We start from the raw sequence: 6,558 nt of genomic DNA on the forward strand, positions 1-6,558 counted from the left end.
CGTGCACACACACAATGCAGGGCTCCTCTGAAAGCAGCAGTGGTGGCAGGGGGAAGAAGCACCTGGCCCAAATCATGCAGTGCAGCCAAAGGCACCAAACTCAGCCCCATAGCTATGCCTAAGCTGGGACTGGAAAGAAGTGGGGTGGGGAATTGCAAGGAAATCCCTCCATTTGAATTATATTGCATATATCCTGTTCCACATTATCAGTTCCCATAAGTGTACCCATGGGGCAAAGGATAGATTTGTCCCAAGGAGCAGATTAACTCCCCCCCCCCCAACCCTTTCCCTAAAGGTCTGTGGGGTTCAGGGTAGCGGGGGGTGGGGATCCTATTTCCTTTCAGGGATCATAAAAAGCCTATAGCTTTCCATTTTTTCCAGGGACAGGTCTAATTTTTTTCAGGAGTGGTCTTTTTCTTTTTTTACTTACAGGCAGTGGGACACCCCCACTTTCTCAGAGAAGCATTTACAGAGAGCCACCTAGACCCAGATTGACATTCCTTCTCTGCTAGATAAAATTAGCAATGGTGGTGGAAAGGCTTGAGCCTACAGGTAAAGCACCTTGTCCAAATCATCCAACAAAACTGCTTTAGATTTTCTCCTTCCATTGAGAGGAAACAAGACAGTGTCCCAGGCCAGTAGATGATCCAAGCTGTGCTCCTAGTCCCCCTTGGCCCAGGAATGTGCCAGTGACTTTCCTGCTCTTTGCACCCGCTTGGTTTGTGGGCCATGGCTGGGTTGTGGGCAATGGAGGTGGGTGGAGCAGCTCCTCAGAACTCCACAGCTGGCTGGCTGCCACTATGGGGTCAAGGACAATGTTCCACATACATGGGGAAGGCAAATCTTAGATTTGTAAACCATGTGAGAGCCACCCATGAAATAATGTCAGAACCCCAGATAGTGCTATGGGGCCCTTCCCAGTGAAATCCATGGGCTTGCTTGTGGCTGCATCATCTGGGACAGGGTCCTCCCCATAGTGGTTCTGTCTGCCATCACACGATCATAGCAGGGGCTGGGCTGGCATTGGGACCTCTACAGGAAAGAGCAAACTCATATGTGACACAGCAGGTGCCTCTTGCCTTTGTGTCACCAACACCTTTTTTAGACAAGCAGGTCTGAATATGACACACAGTCTGGACTTGTTTTCACTACTTTTTCTTAAGCAGCATTAAGCAACTAATTAGCAGATTGTTTTAAAAATAACCTCTCAGAACATTCACACCCAAGTGCTGGAAATTTGGGTCAGTTCAGAGACTTGTAGTTTGGTTAGAACACAGGAGAGCATGTTTGACTTTTCCCTGGCAAGGAGGCCACAAAGGTGGTCCTGGCTCCTCTCTCATGGGGCATTCTGTAAACCTCAGCCACCAGCTTGCCCTTGGTTTGCGGCAACCATAAGAAGAGCCTGCTGGATCAGGCCAATGGCCGATCTAGTCCAGCATTCTGTTATCACCGTGCCCAGCCAGATACCTGTGGGAAACCAGCAATCAGGACCTGGGCACAAGAGCACCCACTTGTCCTGTGGTTTAAGGCAACTGCTGTTCAGAAGCATTGCTGCCTGCTGCTTCCAACTGTGGAGAGCAGAGCGTAGTCATCATGTCTAGTAGCCATAGATAGATCTCTCCTTTGTTTTCTGTTCTGCATAGTTTTATCTTGGTGGATAAGGAGAGTTGCTGGGCAAGCTCTCCTTGGGGATCCTTCCTTCCATCTCTAATTCTAGCACCACCTGAAGTTCAGAGAAACCACTGAGTCTCTTGGGCTTGCTAAACAGAAGGTCGGTGGTTCGAATCCCTGTGACAGAGTGAGCTCCCATTGCTCGGTCCCAGCTTCTGCCAACCTATCAGTTTGAAAGCACACCAGTGCAAGAGAAATAGGTATCGCTGCGGCAGGAAGGTAAACGGTGTTTCCATGCATTCTGAGTTCTGTCACGGTGTTCCATTGCACCAGAAGTGGTTTTGTCATGCTGGCCACATGACCCGGAAAGCTGTCTGTGGACAAACTCCCTCGGCCTGAAGCGAGATGAGTGCCCACCCCAAAGTTGCCTTTGACTAGACTTAACTTTCCTTTTACCACCAAAGTCCACACTCCCACTTCTTCTTCCAGCTTCTCCCTGCCTCTCTGCCTTGCACTTTGTTGAATGGATTTGGTTGAGTAGGAGAAGATATTTTATTTATTAATTATCCTTCCTCTTCTCACTTGTGTGAGAATGCAAATACCTATTTAAGCAGAGTAAAAACTGTAGGAATGGGTTTTGACACTAGGAGAGGTTATATTGCTTAGTTATTATCCTTCCTTGCTCATGTTTGTGAGATCAGCAGAATACCATCCTTTGCTGCTTAAACTTGAAAGCTAAGACAAGGTTGATTTAACCTTCTGCAAACAATAATCCAGGATGCTGTAAGGCAGACTGGATTTTCCTGGTATTACCCCTTTTCTCCCCCTTAAAAACAATAATCACACACACATTGTTTTATGAATAAAAGTAGTGTTCACTTACTTAATCTAGGTCTTGAAGCAGTAGTTACAGTAGCAGAATGAAGGAAAGTTTGAATCTACTATCTAAGTTACAAAAGTACAAGGTAGAACCTTACAAAAGGACAATATGAGTGGACTCTCTGTGCCCCTACCACAGCAAAAAGACTGATACTGATGAATTGGAAAAAGAAAAATGCGGCTCTCTTCTATGATTGGATTGGAAACTTATACAAACTTGCAACATATGAATAACTTGCACATAAACGCAGACTTGCAATGGACAAATTTAATGATACAGTGGTACCTCAGGTTACAGACACTTCAGGTTACAGACTCCACTAACCCAGAAATAGTACCTTGGGTTAACAACTTTGCTTCAGTAGAGTGATAGAAAAGATTCAAGAATTTGGGGAAGTGGCAGGATTTAAATTAAACAGAAATAATACTAAGCTATTAGTATAAAATTTGAAGGAAGAAGAGAAAAAAGAGTTGATGCAAAGCATTGAGATAGAAGTTCATAAAAAAGTAAAATATTTAGGGATATGGTTAACAGCAAAAAACATAAATGTTTACAAAGACAATTATGAAAAAGTGTGGTCTGAGATAAAAAGGAATTTAGAAATTTAGGAAAAATAGCAGCGGTAAAAATGAATGTATTGCCAAAAATGCTTTTTCTGTTCCAGACAGTCCCAGTAATGGTGAAAGATGATTCCCTCAAAAAATGGCAGAAGGATATTTCAAAGTTTGTCTGGGGGGGAGGGGGCAAAAGGCCAAGGATTAAACATAAGATACTTACAGATATAAAAGAGGTGGGTTTGCCCTCCCAGACCTCAAATTATACTACGAGGCTGCATGTTTGGTATGAATTGGGGACTGGATAAAACTGGAAAGGAGGAAACATTAAATTTGGAAGGACATGATAACAGATTTGTATGGCATGCATACTTATGGTATGGGAAAGTGAAAGTCCACAAAGGATTCTACAATCATATAATTAGGAAATCACTAATAAGGGTGTGGGAGAGATATAAAGACTTAATAGAACAAAAAAAACACCATGGCGGTTATCACCAATTGAAGCTTCATTACTCAAACTGCTTGGCAAAAAAGGGAAGTGGCCTACATACAGAGATTTGCTGAAGGATCAAGAAGAGAGATGGAAGCTAAAAGTTTACTGGGAAATTAAAGATCATTTTCAGAGTTGGTTACATTACAGACAACTACATGAGATGTACAAGGAGGATAATAAGAAAGGGTTTAGTTATACAACTTCTAGATTTCAAAAGGAAGTTATAGAAGAAGAAGTGAAGCTGTTGAAGAAAGCATATAATATTTTGCTAGAATGGGAAACAAAAGATGAGGAGCTCAAAGCGGTTATGATCACATGGGCACAGGATATAGGACATAATATACAATTTGAAGACTGGGAAAAATTGTGGAAAATAAATTTGAAATTTACAGATTGTTCTCTCTTGAAAGAAAATTACATGAAAATGATGTATAGATGGTGTATTACACCAGTACAGATTGCAAAAATTTATAAAACCGGCTCAAATATATGTGGGAAATGTAAAGAAAAAGCAGGGACCTTTTATCATATGTGGTGGGAATGCAGAGAATTTTTTTTTAAAAGGGAAATGATATATAGTCATACCTCATGTTACGTTTGCTTCAGGTTGAGCATTTTCAGGTTGCGTCCCGCGGCGACCCGGAAGTACCAGAATGGCTTACTTCCAGGTTTCACCACTTGTGCATGCACAGACAGGCAAAATGACATCACGCACATGCACAGAAGTGGTGAATCATGACCCGCGCATGCACAGACGTGCAGGCACGGGTTGTGTTCTTTTCAGGTTGCGAACAGGCCTCTGGAACGGATCCCATTCGCAACCAGAGGTACCACTGTATAATGAATTGGAAAAATGTTTAAAATGACATTTGTAAAGAAACCAGAAGCATTTTTGTTAGGGATTGTAGGACAAGTCCTGCCAAGAAAAACAAAGAATTTATTTATGTATGTTGAGATTGCTAATAAAAATGATTTATTTATTTTTTTTAAAAAGAACTTTGCTTCAGGATGAGAACAGAAACCGCGTGGTGGCAGCGGGAGGCCCCATTAGCTAAAGTGGTACCTCAGGTTAAGAACAGTTTCAGGTGAAGAACGGACCTCCAGAACGAATTAAGTTCTTAACCTGAGGTACCACTGTATTTGGAATCCATTCTTACAAATACTGTAATAGGTTAAGATCTGGCAAAGTACAATAATAACTTTATAAAGTAAAAGGAAAAACAAGATGAAAGTTCAAGTGTCGGAGCTGGTCAGTTTGGAAGCATGATGAAGAAAGAGACAGAGAGGGGAAGGCAGGGAGGCAGGCAGGCAGGCAGGCTGTAGTGTCACAACTTCTTGCCAAGGCAGACAAAGGAAGTGATCTCACAGAGTTCTCTCCAGCAGTTTGTTGCTGTTGTTGTTGTTGTTGTTGTTGTTGTTGTTGTTGTTGTTGTTTCAGAAAACCTCTATGAGCCTCAGCCTCTTCATGTGTGCATTTGGCAAAACATGAATTGCAGGCTTGACTGCAATAATGTCCCACAAAAATCACCACCCATGCTCAGCTTATCTGTAGAAACTATTAGGGCAAATTTGCATAGCCTTCTAGATATCCAATGTTGCATTAGGCGGTCTTGGATTATCTTCTCCCTTTTTAGGTTTCCCTCTTAACCAAGCAATCAATCTCAACCTCTTTAAGTAAAACAAGAAAACAAAAAGGTTCATCATATCAGTAAAGTCTTGCCAGAATTCAACATGAAAATCAGGCAGGCAATAATTCTTAAACTTTATAAAAGTCCATAGTCCAGTTCAAAATGGCATGTGCGATCTGGAGGAGAGCTTACAGACATCAGACCTCATTGCAGGTAAGGAAAAGGGTGAGTAATGACAGGAAGGAAGAGGTGCGGATTAGTCCATTGTCTGTTCCCACCACTAGGTTTGGGGGTATGACTATGATATCTCCACTATAAAGGTCTTCTCTATACAGGTTCTGAAACTCCATGGTGCCATTGCCCCTGTTTGTGACTAATAATCATGCATTCGTGATTTTGGCTGAACATCCTCCCACACACAAGAAGGCCTTTGCCCTTTCATCAATGCTGCATCACTTGGGATACATTCTTCAGTGCTGTTCTCTGCTACACAAAGGCTCCTGGCTCGTCTGACATCTGATTTCGGCCACCCACGTGGCATTTCCTTGGCTTGCCTTCTTATTTGTATGGATTCCTTTTTGAAACAGCTTGAACTGTTTGCTCTCTCAGAGCCAGGTGACCATGACAAATTTCTCCACATGTTTGTATATGTGTGTAGAGGGGCTGTCATATAGAAGGGAGTCCAGAGACATTTCCATGGCTGCTCTATTCCCGCCCCCCCCCCAGCAGCCACAGTGATGAATGTGCCTGGCATCATAGGTATGAATGTGGTTGCTTAAACACCTGCATGATTCTACGGAGGAATCTGGCACGTTCTTAATCAGTTCTAGAGTTTTATATGTCAACTTGGTAGAAGTGCATAAAATTAAGCATGGTAGGGAAAAAAGGGTTTTAATCTGTTTTCGGTCTATTGTTATTTTAACTTTTCAATAGTCTTAAATTATTGTTCCTTTTCCTTTGTGATGATTTAATTGCTTTTGGAAACTGCTTTGGTGTGTGTGTGTGTGTGTGTGTGTGTGTGTGTGTGTTTTATTTACAATCAAGTGGTGCCTAGATTTTGTGAAATCAAATAAATAAACAATAAAGGAAAAGTCTTACTTCTAGAGGCAGTAATGTTTCTGAATACCAGTTCATAGAAACCGGGGGGGGGGGGGAGTTCTCTTGTGCTTAGTTCCTGCTTGTGTGTTTCCCTTTGGGACATCCAGTTGGCCACTGTGAGACCAGGATGCTGGGCTAGATGCGTTATTGGCCTGATCCAGCAGGGCTCTTCTTACGTTACACTTTTGCTCACCACTGGCTTTTCTGGCAGAATGAATGAAATGAAATTGCTGAAGGGGCAATTGCACAAAAGTCAAAGCTTTGGATCAAGCAGTGACATATCATGGGAAG

Source organism: Podarcis erhardii, assembly GCF_964252035.2.
Source record: "Podarcis erhardii genome assembly, chromosome: Z".
In the NCBI taxonomy this organism is placed as follows: domain Eukaryota; kingdom Metazoa; phylum Chordata; class Lepidosauria; order Squamata; family Lacertidae; genus Podarcis; species Podarcis erhardii.